Below are 21,465 nucleotides of genomic sequence, written 5' to 3' on the forward strand. Positions count from 1 at the left end.
CACCAAAGGCTGAACCAGACCCAGTTCAGTGCTTGAAGTATAGCTCTTCTTTTACTGCCTAGCATACTTCTTGTTGGCAGATGTTATTTTCATGAACTGTCACTATGTATTTTGACTCAGAGGAGAAAGGGGCTGATTCAATGTGCATTCATGGATACATACACTGCTAAAATACGCAGAGATCCAAATCCCCACATACTACAGCAGATAATAGAGCCCCAGTTAGCATCTCTCAGGAACATTGGGCTTCTTAGCAGGAAAATACATAATCTCTGAAGATGTTTTTTGGGGTTTGGGGTGTTGGTTTTTTTATTTATGATTCTTGCTTTATTTATCACTGACCATTCAGGGTCTCCATAAGGCCACAATGTGTCGAAAAATGAACTTGCAAAGGAGGATGGGAAGTTGCAATGACCATGCCTGGCAGCACCAGCACCCATCCCAATGCAAGAGGAGCCTGGCAGAGGACCCTGCCAATGAGGCAGTGCAAACAGGTATGCCCGAGTTCCTCTCTCCTGTGGGTAGCCTCTGTGCAGGTAGGTGGAACTATGACAAGCAGCAGAAGAAAGGCACCCCTTTGGAGCAGAGGGCCCCAAGCTGCAGCTGAAGTACAGCTGGCTCAATGCTCAGACAAAAAACCCGCACGAAGAGGAGGAAGGAGACACAGAAAAGGAGCCTTTTGGCAGCAGCCTGAAGTTACATCATCTCTGCTGTATTGTAAAATTTGAACTTCTCCTTAGAGTTAGAGAAATATAAACACCTCCACAGCATGACTGGGCAGCAAAAGCAGGTGCCTCCCATCACATGGGGGAAGAGACTCATCCCCCAAGCACAGCTGAGTGCACTAAAAGGAGCCCCAGTAAATAGATCTTTCATTTGATTGGGTTTTAACCTGATGCTGGGTATTACTGGGGTAGCCCAGGTTCCCCCAACTGTGCAAAATTCCTCCATTAAAAGGTAAGAAAGTATTATCATCCTTCACAGATGTAAACAGGCTAACGGCTATATTTTCAACATGATTTCAAAAAAGTAAATAAGCACCAAGCGGGACTTTCAAATGCCTGTAGGTACTTAAGACTACTGATGATTATGCGGAAAGGGGAAGCAAGGAGACAAAATAGCACTATAAATCCTGGATGACTAGTAATTTGAATTGGTTGTGGTGGATTTGAAGCACATGGAAAAAATGGATCTACCAGTTGACTATTGTAATCCTCTCCTCAGGGGAGCAGAAGTGACATTTTGACCTTATAAGTATCTATCTATACATATAAACAGACACACACACACACCTTTCAGTCCTATTAAATTGGACAACCTACAATATAACATGAAAAACACTCTGAGACCAGTCGTCCAGTGATGTGGGGGGTGGAAGAGGAACAAAAAACCAACCAAACAACCCACACACAACACAAACATTTCATTTCTAAAAACTGAAAAATGGTCATATTCAGCTGGACTGACCACCTGAGTTTAGAAAGCGGAAACTCCCACATTCTGCTTTAGGATTTAATCTCTCATTAGAGTCAAACATCAGATATGGATATCATGGGCAAGTGTAGCCCAATCCAATCTCTTGCTTTAAGTGAAGAAGCTAGGAAACACACAAGCAGCTCAACACAATGCCCGTGTGGAACTTGTCCATTTTGTACTACCTGAATTTATATCAGCGACCAAACTGAAAAGGAAGTGTGATTGTGCATGGCAAGTCTGACAGAGATGGGAGGTCAGGGGAAGGAAGGGAGGTAAGACACCGGAACCAAACACAAAATCTCAGACAGCTTTCAGCCACTTGAAGGCATCATAGTTTGGCTGCAAAAGTCCCATTTATATTGGATTCCAGTTTCTAGAATGCAAAATTAACTGCTGTACCAAATGGTCCTGTTTTTCACACTGGATGTGAAGCTGAACCCAAAGCACTGCAGTCTAGGGCCATTTATACACTACTGAGAGACCTGGTCTACAGCCAAAGGCCTCCCCAGGCAATTCTGTAACATTTTTCATTGCTTTTAATTTACAGTTATTTAATCATTTCCATTACCCACAGAAAAAGCACACAAAATCTGCGAAGACTGAGAAAAAAAATAGGCTATTCTACTTTGATAATGCACTTTAAAGTATTCTGTCAGCCCTACTGTTGACAGTAATCCTTCCTCTAGTTTTCATAAAAATGGCTTTCTTTGTAATCAGAGCAAGAAAAGTCTGTTAGCACTTCACAGCAACCCAGTTCACACAGGATTTGCTTTTCTTGTGCCTCACAGAAGTTACTTTAGGAGCACAGAGCTGTGAATACCTTGGGATGCAAAGTGCCTGGCTCCCATGGAGGGGGACTGTCCTCCCACCCGGGCAGCAGCTTCCCATCTGCACACTGCTTCAGTGGTGACTTATTGGCATTTACGAGGCCCGTACAACCAACCCTGAATAATGTGTTTACAATATCTAAAGAAGAAGAAAAGAAGTGCTAATGAGAAATCAGCTCATTGACATCTCATTTTTTCCACATATTCAGTTATTTGTCATTTGCTTATGTCTTCTGACAACATTCATGCCAGCTGCTAGCTGAATAGGAGCTTTCCAGCGATGCCTAAATAGATTGTTTGTCTTCATTAGCGCTTTGTACAAATTCATTCAGCAAGGACTTGAAAGACTGGACCTACCTAATGACAGTCTGCAAGTTCTGCTGCCACAGTCCAAGATGTTTGCTTTAGCAGACTTACCCCAGCTTTTGTTAGTTTAGCATAAGAAAACCGGTTTCTATTACCCCGAGTTGTTTTTTTTTGTTGTATCCCATCACTGCAGTTTCCAAACATACTTTCACATTGCACTACAAGGGGAGAGGGGAAAATGCACACACACTATGTCTTTGGGGTAATAGATTTCATTGTATTGTATTTGTTTGCTTTCCACTTTTCTTGCATAAAACAATTTAATAATGAATCCATATCCACTAGATGATTGAACACCAAGTAAGAGAGAAACCTAGCCTGACCTTTGATTTTTCTGCATCAAGAGACTGATGAGATGACATTATAGTAAGTGGATAAAAATGGCACATAACCTCAGTAGCTGAAGTTGAATGAAAACTATTTTTAAAGTGGGGGCAAGATTCTTGTTGTATTTCAAAACAAACATCCTTCTCCTCCAGCATGCTTGGGAAAGGGCATGCAAAGCTGAAGTCAGACTTTAGATGCAAAACACTGATATTCAAGACAAGCAGCAGCTGTTTTCTCTACAGTTCTAATAATTCAAGGAAAAGCTCGCGCGTTTTGTTGTTGGTTTTTTTTTAAAGTTCTCAACAGCAATAGCAGATCCTTCTACTTGTTCTCCTTCTAAGATCTGATCCCTTACTGCTACCTATAAGCATGGTCCTCTGGCATCAAGCTTTTACCTACAGTTTACCACCTTCTTAGACTATTCATCATAGGGAATATATGCTACCTATAGGATATATGCTATGCATTTCCTTTCAGGTGTTGCTCTTCAAAAGAGTCTGTCTTCACCACAGTTCCAAAGCATTACCAAGAGGAAACAGTCCTTCAGGACATGGCCACAATCTGCTATTGTGCTATACACCTACACAAGGCACCAGGGATTTGCAAAGCAACCATACAAGGGGTGCTGAAAGACTATTGCTAGCAATATTAAAAAAAAAAAAAAAACAACCAAAACACAAACCACCCCACGAAATGCAAACCTTGCTACCCCTAATTTAAAAGAGTAGGACTAGGTCGTTGAGTCCTGTCTCTCATTATCAGAGACAGACACACCATATAGATAGAACAACTGTTATCTTAAAATAAGTTAGGGTTATTCACTGTATTCCAATATATTTATTATAGGAATTTATTGGAGGAGTGCTCTAGGGTAACTTCTAGCTTGTATGCCAGCTTGTGATCAGACCTTGAATTCATCCTTAAATGTCTTCTTGCTAACATTTTATTGTGAATCCTGTGGTATCTGGAGTTTGTTGGGGAGTGAAAATTTATTTTCAGAATATCTACAAGAACATTTCAGCCTTCATTCAGCTTTGATTTAAAAAGAATTACTTCTAGCTTTATTACTTTACGGTTGTGAAGAGAAGTTTGAAAGTATCAAAGCGTGCTCAGAGGTAAACAGAAAAAGAACACATTATTTTAGGACACGTTTTTGAGGAGGGTCTGCATCAATGACATTTCATTGATAAAGAGAATAATGCTTTAAACATTTATGTAACTTACTGTCACTTTAAAGGACAGAAAATTTAGTAAAAATAAAAGAGAACTTAAGAGACTCTTCTAGAAGATGACAAACACCAACTAGTTCTCTGGAGAAAGAGGGAAACAGTGAGATCATTCTTAACAAATAACATTATAACATTTGATAAATAATATTTGATAAATAACATTTATTTATATTTGCTTACAAATTAATATTTGATAATAAATATAATTTGATAAATAATAACATTTACTGGCAAAGGTAGATTTTCCAGAAGAACAAAAGCATCCCAAGAGTTCTCATGCACAGTCTTTAAAAAAAAAAAATATATATATATTTTTAAAAGGTTTAGAAGTTTTTTTATTGGACTTTCAGAGAACACAGCCTGGTTGTTAACAGTATTCTCTCTCTTTAGTCTAGTTTAAAGTACACCAAATTAATACATTTATCAAAAATAAAGCCTTCTACAAGTATAAGACTGAGAACAGGTTTCAACAGGAGTCTTTAGGTGTGTAAGTCTCCATATACATTAACATCTGCATCCAAAAGCTCTGGATAGATGTTTTCAATGCTAAGTATAATGCCTCATTAGCATTTTCTTTCAAATCACTTAGCCTAATTTAATAATTTTTCTGCATTTCATTTACTGCATGTCAGATCTAATTGTGCTTCTGAAAGGCAAAAAAAAAGTAATAACTTGTCAATGGAGGAGATAAGATATGTACGCACTGAACGAACTGAAGTCCTTTAGAAAAACAGCAATAGCAACAGATTACGTCTATGTGAAAATTAAAGCTATGTTGGTATTTTTATTTTTGCAATTCATTCAATTTTTGTTCTGGCAAAAGCAGAGCATTTTATTTAACTGTAGGACAACTTCAACATGGATAGCAGCAATGCAAGCTTCTATGCATTTCCTAAGTTGTTGTCTACTCTCAGAGAGACTGCTCTGGAAATCAGTTTTCCATATTTCTCATTTGGTGAATGAGCTAATTTTAGAAATATCACTTACATGTTTTTTATTCGTATCACAGTTTCAAATTCCTTTATTTCATCATCAAAAGGTATGAGCAGTGAAAGCATGAGCTGCCTGTTGTTACTCAGCAATGTCAGACCGGCCATGTCAACCCTTCGCTATTTTAGTCCCATGCTAGATTAAGTTACCGCATGCTGGTTTCTTTAAAGATCACCGTTCCTTCTCTACTAGAGACAAATTGCATCTGCAGAACTCAAGCTTTCACTATGCAACCACAACCCAAGAAACCTTAAGATTATTATTATCTCCTATGATTATTAAGCTCTGCAATCTTATCACAGCACATAAAATCATGAAAGAAACAGGAACCACTTCCTTCAATCACAAAGGAAGATCATGCTTTCTCCCAGAGCAGATCCTGTATTGCACTGTCTCCTGAGTCTCTCTCAGTCAGACCCATCTCTTCTGAGAGAAAGCACAGAGTCCTAGGAGGATCTTTGCACACATCAGGTCTTTCCAGTGAAAGGAAATGGGTTATTTTCCAGAGAAATCCAAAGCCTGAAAAGTTCTGACTGGGATTCATTTTATTCAGCAATTTGGGTAGGTTTTGACAACTTAGGTAATGAAAAGCATCTACATACTTATACCATATTTGCAAAAATGTACATCTGGTCTTGGACTGTAGAATGGATGCACCACTTCTACCATACAACCTGAAGAATGAAAAAACCTCTGTAGAAAAAACTCCAGGTACCACCTACAACGAAAAAAAATAAAAATCACAGCCCACAAATACTCGGCACTCAGAATTAGTTCCTTTGGGCCACAAACACCATATTACTGGAACAGTAGATTTTTTTTCCTGTAATCTTTCATGTTATAAATGCTTTTTTTCCACCAGGAAGTAAACAAAAATCCATTAATTTTTACCCTATTTTGTTGAAGTTAGAAAAAGAAGATTCTCAAAGCAGAAGAACATAAAGATCCTTCATGCTTTCCAATTGTCTTTTCATACTGTCTAGACATTGTCTTATAGATTGACATTATATGTTAAGTAGTAGAATATCCATGAAACTGAAAAATTGTTCTTTTACTTATTCTTTCTCAATATCCTCATTTAACAGGACAAACAATAGTAGGGTACATTTCCAGTATTTTTAGAACAATATCATTTTCTTTAAAGAAGACCAGAAGGAAAATTATTTGCTGGCTGTTAAAGAATGTCAGGTTTTGCCATTCATTACTTACTCTTTATCTCCTGAACTGATTTTTTTCCCCTTTTACCACAAAAAATTACAATTTAGGAACTGTTTTCTTGTTTACAAAATTATAAATAATACATCTACTCTCCCATTATTTTTCTCCATAGATTTAAGTCCTCAGAAGAATTTCAATAAGGATACTCCAAGGACTAAGTCTTGGTTGTTGGAATGTGTTGTTAGTTCATTCTAATTTTTATCAGCTACTTCTAGAAATAATTAACAATTATACACTTCTCTGTTCCCCGTTGGCTAAAAATAGCTTCTAAACATACAAACAAACCCCACACCTGAATTTGAGACATGAAGTTTACTGTTCTGACCACAGTGAAAGGGATGCTAATAGACACAAGCTAACACCCAGTATGTGTTCCTGTCCTAAGTAGGATAAAGCACATGAGACCTGGCAGGCACCTAATTCTTTAATTTAAAAAAAGACCATGGGACTGAGCAGCAGGAAACAAGGAGGGGAACGGAGAACTTGAAAAATTGTAACGGTCTTGAAATACATTGGTTACTGCAATCTGTTTGCTATTTCTGATGTGAATAGAAAAATGAGGGACTAACATCACTGCAAAAAACATAAGCTTTGACATCTACCTGCAGGTACAGTACAGCTTTAGAATAGTTTGCTCAGGAAGGATGTGGAATTTGTATCCTCCAAGGTTTCAAAGAATACAAACAATAACCATGCTTCTGTGAAGACTTAAACAGAACTATAACTTTCACAGGTTGTTACTTTCTTTGAAGTCAATGAGAATATTTGCATGTAAAAGTTTGTATCCTTAAGTCAATAATCTCTATTCTCCCAAGCCATGCTCAGAGCAGGAAAAACAGAAAATCAGCAGTCCAAATTATTTAAAGCGTTAAAAAAAAAAAAAACCAAACCACCACACACAACCAAAACTGTTACCATTTACTTACATGAACGTGTTGTAATTTGTTTTAGCAGAAGAGGAGAGAGAAAAAAAAAAATCAACAACTTCATTACTAATTTAATAATTTCCAATTATTTTACTTTATTTTTCAGAATTCTTACTTTCAGAAGAGCAGAACAGCTGGCCTCATGCCCCAGTGATGATGGCAAAAAACTCACCAAAAACCCACTCAAAACTACTGAGGTAATTGTTTCAGGAGAGAATATTCATTTACAAGAAAATTACAAGGTTTTTATTGCTGAAGCCAAAGACATCAGTTAAACTCTTATAGGAACACTTCCAGAGCCCAAGCTGACATGAATAAGCAATTTATCAAGCAACTCAAGTCACAGAAGCAAAATGCTCTCTACAACCAGCAAAAAGACTCTTAAGAAAAATCAATTTGGTTCCTAATAAGGTTAAAATTCTCTAAAAATATTTTAAGATGGATAGGTGAACTTGGAGAACAAGAGGAAAAAATCTACCCCAATTATTTCAGTAAATAGGTCTGGCCAAAATTGTATCATGAAAAAAATCTCTGAAAGTCCCAGCAGAAAAGAGGGTGTCCGAAGGAAAGGGTCAACATTCAGGACCTGGTAAAACTTAATTTCAGAAGGTGTAGTGACAGCAGGCTTAGTAACCTCAAAGTTTAGGTTCTTGCCTTTTTCCTCCCACAGTTCTGTAATTGTACAGGCTCCTTCATGAGAAGATAAAGACTAAATGTGTCTAGAAAGAGTAAAATGGGTTATTTTTCCCCTTCTCTTCATCTATGCATCATATGATCATTTGCACCCAGACAATGATGTTCTGGAGCATCCTGTCACAATATTTCAAACAATACCAAGGCTATATTTATGTGCACACTTTGAAAAATAAGCTTTGTTGACTTTCACTGCTCAAGTGGATGATGACCAGGAGCACATTGCACTGACTAAAACTTCCAAGAACTCATTAACCCTGTAATTAAAAGGAAAGTGAAAAAATACAATACTACTGCTCCTAACTTCTAATGCTATTTACTGGGTTGCTCTGTGCAATGCCTAGGAAGTTTGCTAGGGCAGTATATAAAACTGTCAGCTCATCCTTAGCTACTTTGCTCCATGTTATGAGTTATCATCCTGCTGAGATAGCACTATGTATTGTCCAAGTAAACCTATATTTATTACATAACCACAAGTAAATGTTTCAGCACAAGGAGAGTATTATGTTGTAGTTAATGAATCTGAATACACTTTTCCAAACAGTATTTCCTACAACTGCTTTTCATGGGGGTTTTTTTCCCCTACTCCTTATGTGAATGCCATTTTGCCTAATGTAATGCCAAGCCATTCTAGTTGCCAGCAACAGCTACACTCACAGCACCATCCTTTAAGCAAAAACAGCTTTATAAATGCTGCAATGCTGCTTTGTCATTGCTATCTGTGGTAGAATAGTTATGATAGACTGTGGGTGAAACTCCACTTTCTGCAGAAATAAGAACTCCAAATCCCTGACAGTATTTAGCATGACACTGTCTGATGTTACCCATCTGAAACCTGCACCTTCCACACTACGGTATGCTGTGCTACCAACTGAGCCTTCAGACAAGGTTTCTGCAGCCATACTTTAGCGTAGTTGTCAGGTGCTGTTATCTAACATCCAACACCTTATGACACCTTCTAACTTAATGTGAAGAATTAACTTCATTAACCGGTTGTGATTGCCAGCAGAGATACATGTTAGGAAGCAGGGTAATGCAGAGGAGTCTCCAGGGGAGTAGACACTATGGACCCTTTCCTAACACAATGAGTGCAGTCAATACCATGAGCACTTTACTGGGGGTATCTGCACATCAGGAAGCTGGGGGCAGTTTCATAGCTTTTCTGTGATCTGTCGCTCCACACCAGCGTGCCTATCTGAGCAGTTTACTCAGTGTAAGAACCTTCATCTGCCCTTTCCTTCAGTGTGCAGGTCATTTTCTTGCAGGCAGGCAGGATTATTTAGCTATTATGTGTGGCAAGATGATTGAAAGCCTAGGAGACCTACTTTTAGCAGGTCAGCCCCAGTGTTGCAAGGGGTGCCTGTAGGGATTCACATGCAAATAGCTTTAGAAATGACTGATGGGGATGAAGGGGGGCGGGAGGAATTGCTGTTGACATGGCTAAGTCCCACATATCCATGAGAATAAAGACAGCATAAGAATTATACACATTTAGACCTCAGCATTATTCATACCCATCACCTCTCACTATTGTAGCAAAGCAAACCACAATCAGTGATTCAGCAACGCTGGCCCTTTACGCACAGGCTCTCCTGCTGAATGCAAATGCAACAAACAATGAGTAATTTCAGTTCAGCTTTGTGCTTATTCTCCTTGGGAGAAAAACTGGCTGTTCCACTCACACAGCATAAACGAAATATTTTCTTCAGTTTAACGCTTAGGAGTGCTACTGAAATTCTTAAGTTATTCTGCTCTCACTACAGCTGCTGTTCACAGCTACAGTGACACAGGGATGAACAAGCAAGAGATGCTGTTTTGAAGAGGCAGCCACTTAAAGAACATCATTTCAGTCAATTTTCTTTACTTACAACAAACATCCCTTGGAATCTGTTGAGGTGTATCGTTAACAATGTTAAAACTTTTATCATAAACCTTGACCACAGATATGGTGGGGGATTTCCTGGTCTTTTGGCTAATTTAATACATACCTGTGGTGGGGAAAAAGCAAGCATGTTTGCTGCCAAATGCCCATAAGGAGCACAGCGCATTGGATCATTTACACTTTTTTCCACAGCAGTACTTGATCAAATAATCTACATAGGTAACATGAGATTATCAATCATTTGAATTGATGTCTCTTTAGAAAGAGATGATGAATTGATGTCTCTTTAGAAAGAGACATCTAGTGTTAAGTAAAACATTCCTGCCCTATCTCAGCCAGGAGAACCAAGATGGCTGTAGGAAACACAAGGTGACATTTTCTATATGGTCACAATGGTCTGACTGGTGTTCACACCTCTGAGCCCCTCCTGCATCCCATAGGAAAGTCTAGTGTACTTTTGTTTGTTTACCTTTATGCAGGAGTCAAAAAGCTGCTGAGGAATTTCATTTTCCTTTAGCATTTTGCAGCCTCTCCCTCTGCCTTCTTGATTGAGCAGCTGTTCATGTTAAACCAGAGGGACACTATGGTAAAATTCAGCCTTGGGAGGGGTGCAGGAAAACCAAGTGAGAAGTATGCAAGAGGGCTCTGGAAAAGAGAGAGTGAAATTAAATGGCATTTGGATATCCAGAACGGAAGCTGTAAGTATATTATAATTACACTTTAAGTGTATATCTCAATTTTACAGCTCTAATAAAACTGCATCAAAACTCTGTATGATCTGTTAGACCCCATTTCTACTGCAACAAAGTTTCATATAGGAAATTTAGAAGACAACAACAGAAGTGGTGGGAAACGAAAAAAAACAACTGCCATACTTGATTAGGAAAAAAAAAAATGCCAGAGGCAGACATAATATCAGTTTTCAAACTAAAAGAAGACAGCAAGCAATTATTTTTCATGGCTGCTAGGAACAAGAAAACAAGAACTTCAGCTTAATTTGCAATAACTAACACTCAGCTTAAATACTGTAGGAAATTCTGAAGGCACTGAGAAAGAGATGAAACACAAAGTTAAACCAGCTAGGGAGACTAGAAAAATAATCCCTGAAGGTCTTCAAGAGCAGACGCAAGCAGAACACGCGTTAGGCAGGGCTGAGTACACTTGACCTCACATCAGCGCACAGGCACAGATTAACTGGTCCCTGGGATTCCTCCCAGCCCACAGCTCCAGACTTTGTATAAGGACAGAGAATAGAAACTGTCTTATCTGAAGAACAAAGCAAGTTTCTGTTCTTCCTTTTTCTTCAAGGCAACACAATATGCCCATCTCTGCAATCAAGATAGCTTTTAAAGCCGTCACCAAACTACAACTATTTCCAACATTGTTGCTGAAGAAGGGAATGGAAATTTCTGCTATGATTTGAAGTCATATGCTCAACCAGACACTCCTACTCATTAATCAAAAAAAGAGCTTCAGTGTACACTCATACTGTAAACTTCAATTCTTTTTCACAAACATTGCAGAGAAACCTTGGGAAGGCATCAGGTAGTTTGTCTTAAGTAAGGTCTATCTCATTTAGAAGCTCTGGAAAAAAAAAAAAAAAAAATCAGTGAATTTCAGTCTTGCTCCATTGTATAGTAGGGTTGGCCCAAGAGAAACTGCAGCTGCCCCAGGACTAGAGCTTGTCCTTTGAGGAAATAAAGATGAGAGCTAAACTGGGGGCTACCACACACACACACACACACACAAAATTAAAGTAATTTTAGCTTTCTTTCATGAAATTAATCACATACCTACAATCTATTTAAAAATAATTTTAAAAAATCAACAAAACTATTTCTCCTGCAAACAGCAAGGAAGGAGAAACAGAAACAGTTCATATTACCCTAACCAACTGCATTTGGGAGGGAAGTGTTCAGGCCTATAGTGAAGATAAACAGGCTTTATACTGAGGTCATTATTTGGAAGCAGAAAAAGGTATCAAAGTCAGTCCCTTTCTCTCCCTTTTACACACTTCATTTTGAAGTTACACACAACCTTTGGCCTATGTAGAGAAGTATCCTGTGGACCTCTGTTACTACTTGCATAGCATTTCCAATCAGTACTCCATTCCCAAAAGCCATTTTTTGTCTCACCCAAACCAGACCTTTCAAGTTATCCTTGATCACACATGCCTAAAGTTATTCAGCAAAACTTTCACATTCCCTGTTGTTTATATCAGGATCACCAAGAACATTTGCTTTGCCTTTTCTCGTTGTTGTTGTTGTTGTGAGAGGAGTTCCCAGCGCTTTGCTGAATAACAAGTCCAGTGTTACTTGTTGGTTTTGTGCCTTTTCCTGCTGCCTTGACCTCCTGCCCTGCCACTCACAGCTGATGTGCATTTCTTTTGTAATTTCAGCTCAGGTCCACCTCCTTTGCCCAGATTAAAAGTCAGCCCTTCCAAAAAGGTGTCTCACCTTCCACATCCTACTACAACTTTAGTCCAACCCCACGCCTTTCCCACCATCGGCACAAAGCATGCCAAACCTGTGCAAGTCCAAAAATAACAACAATCTGCTTGTGCCTATGCTTTTATATTAAATATGCACTTTACTTATATTACATATGCAAACTTCTATAATGTAACTTGTTTTCCTTGGTTTCTAGTCATTTAAGAAGTCCTAGAGTAATATTTTTTAGGATCCCCTCTGCAATGAAAGAGGGTTTTAAAAAAAAAAAACAAACAAAAAAACCCCACACTCAAAAACCACCAATCCAAAAGACACCCAGCCCCAAGATTCCTAACTTCCAATCTTGGTGTTTTAAGAAATGTATTAACATTGAAGATTTTTCATAGCTAAGTTAAATCACCTAAACTTACTATAATGCTAAAACATTTGTTTTATAGGTTTCTATGGTAAAACAGCTTCTGTGCCAAACAAAATAGGCTTCTCACTGATGTAAACATGGCCCTGCTAGGCAGAAGATACTCTGGGATTTGTTTTCAGTTCAGTCAGCACCAGGGAAGCCAGGGAAGCACCAGGGAAGCCACTCTGACAGGGACAGCTCTACTCTGACCCAAGTGGCATCAGCTGTTCTAGCCTTAAAGTGGAGACATCAATGACCTGGTAGGAAGATTTCTAAAACAAGTGTCATGAATAATTAATTGATCAAGAAATTTACAGCAGGGGAATGAAGAATGTTGAATATACATTCAAAATATCCAGTTTCCATGCAAAGGAGGACATGCCCTCTTTTAAACAAGAGCCCTCTTTAAGAAAGGCAAGTTTTAGGATGAAGCATGCATAATTCTGACAAGTATCCTCAAAAATTGAGCTACAAAGTAATAGAGAGAGTGGGGGGGAATTAAAAATTTTCCATGCAGAAATAGAGAAAGAATTATTTTATTTCTGCACACCTCTCTAGCCCATCTCTGTTGTCAGTACTCGGGATGTATAAGGTTTATTTTTAACTGTAAGCCTCAGGTGGTGAGGGATGCTTTCAGAGTGATGGGCAAACAGCATTCCATTCCTAAGGGAGTGGCCACCTCTCCTAACAGGCCCCTGGATCATTCAGTACTTGGCCCTGTAATTAATAGGGAAAAAGAGAGGTGAAAGACTATCCCTTCATCTGAGCCAGTCTAGGAACTGGTAACTCATGATGCCTACACTGAGCAAGGGTTTCTGTTGACAGGTATTAGCCAGGAACTCCTTGGCACACAAGCATGACTGCAAGCAGCGTGCCTGAACTCGAACAGAGGGTTGCCAACAAGTGTGTAAAACCCAAAAAGTATACAACAGCAAGCTGGCAATTCAGGATTAATTTATTTACATCTACACCTCTCTGGAAGCAAATAAATTACCACTTCAGTGAACGCTGCTTCACTTGAAATCGGCAGACCCTCTTTATGCAGAGAGGCTTGCAAGGCTACACAGCAAAAATAAAAGAAAGAATCCACATTCCTTTATTTGTAATCATTGCTGGCACAGTAAAGACAAAAAAACCCCCACAACCCAGAATAACAGTTGGATGGTCTTCTGAGTCTGAACTGTTGCCAGTTACTACATTTTGAATTAATTGGCAGAGCTTCACCTAGTCACTATGCAAGCTACACTCAATTTCACATGTAGGTCTTATGTGAGACCTCAGCTCCATGGCCCCTCACGCTTGACACTTCTAGCAGCAATCCAGATGCCTGAACGAGCTAGTATGGCCAAAATACTGCTCCTGATCATGTAAAAGAAAGTGCCTTTTGAACAGAGCTGCCAAGGGCAAGGCTTAAACCCTGTTTCTGAAATAAAGCTCTGTTGCATTTCTGACACGGCGTACAACAACAAGCTGCAGTCTGCTTTTGGTCTCAGCCATGGTGCTGCCGTGAGGCTGGGTGCACGAGGCAGCCGGCCCCCAGCACACCCTGCTGCACTTTGTGCGGGGCTGGTTACACCCAGCATGCCAGCTCTGATGATTTTGCAGCAAGTTGAGGAATGTACAGTATTTTCCTTTAAGCCCCAGCTGCTACACATGGTGGGGAAAAAACCCACCAACCCTCTGACACTATATTTCAGCATTTACTGCCCAGCATTCAAGTCAGGGAGGTGCACTGAAACAATGCAAAGCTCTCGGGTTTCCAACAGTACAATTACAAGACAAAAGCCAAGCCTTGCACTAATTATACGTTCACCTGACTCAGGAAGCTGGAGCTTTAAGGACAAAACCCAAACAGCTCTTGACTCAGTGGTACAAGCATCTGCCTCCTGCACAGGGCTGCACTGCCCAGCACGAGAGCTGGCCTTCGTTAGAACCCTGCTCTTTGATTGTCCCTGTCCCTTCACATTAAATGCCAAAATGTTCTGGTCAGGAGCCATCAGGGGAAAGCTTAACCTAAGCCACTGACATAAAAATGAAAAGGTGCATTTGTTTGCTAGGCAAATGGTGCTTGCCCAGTGCTAGGCTATTCATTTCTATAGGCTTTACAGTATCGCATTCTTAGACTTGGAAAACATTATTTCTGTTAGCAGAGAACAGCATCTAGCAAGAATGATAACACCTCAGGCAGGAGATAAGTAGCTCTTCTGACAGGCCAACTAACATGAAAACAATTAATAAATTAGCTGCAAAATGGAGTCCCTCTGGATGCAGTGCCTGAGCACATTTGCTTTGTAATTTATTTTGCTAACACATACAGAATTATTCAACCTTCGAGACTAAGGAGTAAGGTTATTTGTTTGCAACTGACTTCTCATTACACCTGTCTTGATTTTCTTTTCATAAAACAAAGATCCTGAGGTCTTAATTCATTAATTCTTACTCAAGTATCTCATGACAGCAATCTGGAAAGCATGAACAGGTACAAAGTCCATAGATCCCATATCAATGCTTGGAACAGGAGAAAGCACAGGGCAGCTCAGACTGCACGTTTTCATGAAATCCATAACTCAGTTTCTTTGGACACATGGAAGAGGAAATTTATTTCTTCGGTCACAGTTCCTCTATACTCTCCCCTGTGTTCCTGAGCTGCAGAGCAGAAAGGAGGGGGGGAAAAAAACAATGCTCCAAGCTACCACTCCAGCACCTTAATAAAAGGGAATAAACCAATATAAAGCAAATAGAAAGTAAACACAATTCAATGAAGTCTGCAAAAACTTTTCTGTTTAAACCTCAGGGGTTTGTTTGTTTGCATTCATATTTTATAAATAGTTGGCAGAGTAAGTTTGCCAGTGTGGACATTCAGAGTAAATTAAAAGCAAACATTGAAGATCATTCATAAGAAGCAAATTTTGATGCAGTAAACCTAATATGTATAGGATTTCTTATAGTTACCTAACCCAAAACTGAAGTCACAGACTATGTGAACAGCCCTGCTAAAAAGGACAACGAGAGAAAGTGAAGCATTTTTCAGCAATATTATCTGCCTAACACTGAACACTTTTGACCAGCTACCCGTGTGATTTATGTATCTGATCATAACAGCTCAGCTTTCAAATATCAAAGGCTTCCAGCTCATTCCTAGTGAAGCAGCAGCAGACCAAGGCCTTTTCTATAAAGTCAGAGAAAATACCTTTGAGAATAGATGATCTTTTCTGGAAAGCTGCTCAGGGAGCTATCTCAAAGAAGGAGTCCCATACTTTGAGGCTTGCAGCCCGGAGGAGATCAAAACCAGTAACACCAATGGGACTCTTGGAGGCAATGGGTACTGTTGTCTGGGGCCAGCCCACCCACAGGAGCATTTTTAAGGACCAGGTGTGAGAGATGTGAGATAGATAGAAGTGGAAATGAAGTGCTGCAGCACAGCCCTGCTCAGGCCCTCCAGCCAGGATTTCCATCCGTATATCCCTTTCCACCCCCTCTCTCTTTCGTTGTGTAAGAAATGGACAGGATTAGGCGAGCAAGCTCACTCTCTCTGCGGGGATCATTACAAGAGGTAGCACGTTGTCGGGCAGCTCCAGCCCCGGGCAGACAGAAAGGGGATGAGATACCGGGGCCACATCAGGAAGCTCGCACAACCACGCTGTCCAAAAAGTGCCATCCACAGAGCACTTCACTCACACCGGCATTTCTCACCGCCGCCAATTCATCAGTAGGTTGTCTGCCTGAAACACAGGGAAAGGCTTTCAGCAAAACCTTGCTGGAGTGGCACTATCAGCAGGGGCCACACGAAGAGAGCACGCTGACCTCCAAACTTTCAGTACTGTCACCCTAACCCTATGGTTCTACTCGGGCAAGTTAGCTACATCAAGATTGTGGTTTGCTATTTAAAAAAAAAAAAAAGTATTACTTATTTGTAACTTTTTAAAAAAATAAACAGCTTCCTATCAGTACTAAATTGAAAACAAGTTTCTATGGTGAGGCCTGCTCTGGAAAAAAAAAACAAACACCCAAATTCTTTATCAAAAGAAAACATTTTTCAGACACGCCCAAAGACATTGCAGAAAAAAACCCCATACTTACCTCCACAAATATTGCAGGAAGCCAAACTCAAAAATAGAAAACATAGCTCTATGAAGAGAAAGCTGTGGATTAGATACCCATAGCCCTTATAAATTGCAAGTAGGTAAGAATATTATTCAGCCTCTTGAGGTTTCCAGGTAGCGGAAAACTACTGAAGCTATGCAAATCATTTTGGAGCTGCCCTTGCTATAAATTTATCCTTGTTGTAGCACTGCTATGTTTCAGCTTCTAATTCCATTCAGCTCTATTAATAAATTGTCTTCAGAGACCTTGACTTTCCATAGAAAATTAACCAAAAGGTACTATGTATTCATACACTTGGTAGCATGTATGCATATGTGAAATAATGCATGCTGAGATCCTGCAAAAAATAGGAACCAATGAGTTTGGAAATGGACAGGAAGATCTCTATGTTTCTGTGTTGCAGTCAGTTTGAGACAGACTTAGAATGAAGGATAAAAAGTTCGCTAGAATACAATTTTATATACTCACTGAACTGGTTTGTTTGTTCATTTTGCTCATTGAAATATCCCCAAAATTGACCTTTCAGAGGCTACAAGCACTGTCATTGACATTCACAAAAAAAAAAAAAAAAAATTAAGGGAAAATAACCCACCCCCAAAAAAACCAAACAAACACAAAAACAACCAAAAACCCCACTTCCCCCTAACCATTTTTTAGGAAAATCCAGTCCTGTTGAGTAAAAGGTTTCCAGTATAAAAGAATGTGAAATCACCAGGTCCAGCTATCCAATATTAACTAAGACAACTGGGTCTCAAGGACAATCTCTACATATCTCACCTCATAGACTCATTCTTGCATTTTTCATTAAACTGCCTCCCCCTACACATATATAAACACACAAACGTAGTCAACATTCAAATTATACCAACTACCAAGAATTCAGCTATCTGTACTTCCCCTAATTTTACTTTTCTAGTTACTATATCAAGGAGGCAGACATGTAACCAAAAAAACCCCACAAAACCCCGTTTGACCTTCAAGCCATCCTTTGAATTTGACATTGAAGAACACACTCTGCAAGCAGGTGGGGACTTTGGCTGACACATGCTTAGCCCAGATAGACCATCTTCAGTCATAAGGAACACCTGCTTCACACCTGCATCAAGTGGGAGGCAGTGCCCTTAGGAAAGCAAACTGGGCAACAGGGGAAAGTGAAAAAGGAACCGATGAGCAGAGGTTTACATTAAGAGCAATGATTTTTCCTCCAGAGCTGCAGGGAGTATTAACATAGTCTTTATGTTTTCCCCTAGTTATCTGCCATTGGCTTCTGTCCATCTGAAAATACATAGGAGAAAAGGAAGCAGACATATCCTAATAACAAGTCCTAACCCAAAACAGAGAGACACCTTGGGAGCAGGGATCAAACACAGAGAACAACAGATGGCATGTGGGGTGGAAAGGCTGAGGGTCACAGGTTTTTCAGAGGAGACAACTTGAGGAGAAGGAAGAGAGAAAATAGGAAGAAAGAAGAAAATACCTGAACATTATTCAACAGCACTAAACAGCAGCCAGTAGTTTCTGAAGGCATCCAGGGGACCATGAGCTCTCCCCAGGAGTGACGAGTGCTGCCCCAAGCCAGTAGACATGAGATCTGACCAGGTATTTGTGCACTGATGGAGACGTCTGGAGCCCTCTCCCTGCTTGCAAGCAGTTAACAAAACAAAAAGGTTTAATGGCAGCAGCCTGCATTTGGAAATGCTTTGCTTGATCATCACCCTCAACCTGTGGCACTGGGCCATACGGCACAGTCTTTGGGAGGAGAGCACACACCACTTTCCTCATAAATACCCATTGTCCACTTTACTGAGCTAGATCACCATTTTTTGGCCTCTATCCTTACCTCCAATGAAACTGAGATAGTTTTTATTATATCCTCTATAGAAAACCTCTTTTGCAATGCTGTAACCTCCATTTTGGGCAGATTTCCCACCACTGGACACCTATAGACCATTGCTAGAGCAGAGTACATTGTCATAACTGACAGGTACAGAGTTTTGACTTACCTTTCTTACCCACTTATTATTTCATTCTTTGGAATGAATCTTTTTTTTAAAAAAAAAAAAGATATCACACTCCTGTTGTATACTGTACTGTTTATAGTGCACCAAGCAACAAGAAGCTCATGTTGAATTTATGACAGTATAATTGGCTGTAGTTTCAAATTTGTGAGGATAAGTAACCCAGCTATAACATCGTAACAGCTGTTAGAAAGCTGAGTTACACTGACTAGGAATCATCCTTCTCAAATTAAAACTTGCTTGTAGACAACTGAGTGTAAATAGCTGTCCCTTGACTTTGTTTTTGATGAAACATTTACTCTACAGATTAGCAGCTGTCAATGTCTACTAATTCACTTTTCAAAGATGCAAGATTTTGCTAAGTTCGACCTCCAGAGTCTTTCCTCCCCACCTCCACCCAGCAGGTTTGAATATGTCTGCACAACTCTCCTGCATATTAATGCTGGAAGGGCTAGGTTCAAGAGCCCAGTATATTTGTGACCACAGAGCCAAAACAGGGATTTATACTTAATTTTTCTGTGCCTAAACCTCTTGCAGATACATTTTGCTATTGTGGCAAGCTGGGTGTATCTTTATGCTATTCAACATTAAGAGATAACAGTAAGATTCCTAGTTGGTCATAATTGATGCAGTTCTGAAGATAATCTTGACTCTCCACTAATGCTCTCAAGCTAAAGCAGTTTAAAAAAAATCATAAAAATTAATGGTAAATGTCTTGTCCAGCCTCTCTTGTAGTCAGGGGAAAGTCCCTTGCTCACATCAGTCATTTTAGAAATAGTTTATACTATGAAGTCAGTAAGGAGACTAACCAGAGTACAGTGAGGGTTTAAATGTATGATCTAAGTTCAACTGACCTTGAACACAAGTTTAAATGAGTTTTCTTGTCATAAACACTATACATCAAACCAGTTGTTAAAGAACATCTGCCCAGATTTGCAGTTCCATGCTGCTGGAGTCCTGCTATGATCTGTACAGCAGTGCAACGCAGAAGAAAGCACAACTCCATGCTTCCAACTACGTGCTCTCAGACAGGCTTTCTAGAGCATGGCTTACTGCTGCTACCTTGCATAATATACTTCTGGAAGGGAGCCAGTGCTGCAACTTGGTGTAGATTTTTGTTAATGCACAGATCTCAAATGAGAATAGAGTGAAACAAAATTAATTGGTTTTCTTACTGATTAGAACTTAGGAAACAAATTATGAGATCAAAACTAAGTTATTAGGTTTGGGGGGGGGTTATTTTTTAATATCAGATCCTAGACAGTTAGAAATTTATGTTTAGAGATGCTGAAAAGTATCCGGCATTGAACAAAAAAAGCACAAATAAAGGATTTTCCAACTTCGGAGCCATTATACTATTAGTGAAGAGAATTTTTAGCTGCTCAAGCAAGTAAGAGGTTAGAGAAACTTGTGTTTTAGGAAACTGAAAATATAGTTTTTACTCTTTAATTTTCCGCAGTACTGTATTAGTGCAGGAAATCGATTCCCAGATGCTTTGTTGGAAGTCTTTGGACTCAGTTCATTGGGGTATCCAAGACAGCTGCCTAAGGCTGCATATTTAATCAGACATTATGGGATCTGTCCCTTCCTGGAACAGCAGCTAGAGGCAAGGCAGGAATACCCAAAGTGCCTGGTGCTGTTTGAATTATCCTATGTTATTAAGCAAATGAACTGAGGACTTTCTGGCAAGATCATCTGAAGAGAAAAAAAAAAAAACAACAACAAAACAAAAACACACAAACAAAAGCAAAAAAACCCCACCCACACACAAAAAAACCCCCAAACAAACAACTTCTCTGCAACAGAGCCTTGCAGTTTCTTTCCCTAATAGTTCCACAACTGGCTGAAGTATATTCCTACAAAATGGACTGTTTCTTTTTATACAGATTTTATTCTTTCACAGTTGCTTTCAAGGATGCAATCAGGATTTCTAAGTTTATCAAGCCATAGCTCAAAAAATTGATGTGTACCAGATGTAGAGGATACAGTATAGTTACGTACAGACTCCTCAGGGTGAACTATTGGTACCTAAAGGTTTTACTTCTCTGACTTTCGTAGCCTCAGCCATTTATTTTTTTTAAACACATCCTATACTGTTAGAGCTAGCTTGCAGTTTGGCATTGGTGAGGAAACAATATACACCCTATGCCAAATATGTAACAAATCAGCTACTGTCGTGACTATTTATACAAGATTGTGTATGTGCTAGTATGTACGTGCTAGCATTTGGACCACGAATACGCTAATCTACTTCCAATTGAATTACTTGGCGTCTCTGCAAATTGCTGCAGTGCTTATCAGGCATTAATACTTCCTTATTCTTGCTTTAACATCTGCGTCATAGCTTATAAAATAGCAAGCCAAGCCAGTGAAAGTGAGAGTCACGTAGGGTTGCAAAAGTCCCGCAGGACTACTTGTTAAGACTTCAGTCTCCATCCCAAAGCCTGGTTTGCTCAGCTTTAAGAGATCCCTCAAACATTTGAAATACCACAGGGGCTTTCCTAATTAACCCTTGGTTATATGATTATACATAATAAGCACCTGAAGGCTGAATTTCTCTTA

At 39.5% G+C, this 21,465-nt stretch overlaps 1 long non-coding RNA gene across 3 annotated transcripts in view; it reads right to left on the reverse strand.

Annotated features, from left to right (window-relative positions):
- LOC140647121 (uncharacterized) overlaps positions 1 to 16,741 on the reverse strand; it is a 55,213-nt gene extending 38,472 nt beyond the window's left edge. For 2 of the 3 annotated variants that reach the window (XR_012040674.1, XR_012040675.1), the window contains exons 1-3: positions 16,586 to 16,741; positions 16,309 to 16,503; positions 10,404 to 10,579 (exon numbers count right to left, since the gene is read on the reverse strand). This is a non-coding gene — a long non-coding RNA (uncharacterized lncRNA). Of the gene's footprint in view, positions 1 to 10,403; positions 10,580 to 16,308 lie in introns of all 3 variants that reach the window. The other variant, XR_012040676.1, reaches the window with a different exon arrangement.
- Positions 16,742 to 21,465: the final 4,724 nt, after the last annotated feature.

The sequence above is a fragment of the Ciconia boyciana genome, chromosome 2 (assembly GCF_034638445.1).
Source record: "Ciconia boyciana chromosome 2, ASM3463844v1, whole genome shotgun sequence".
NCBI classification, from domain to species: Eukaryota; Metazoa; Chordata; class Aves; order Ciconiiformes; family Ciconiidae; genus Ciconia; species Ciconia boyciana.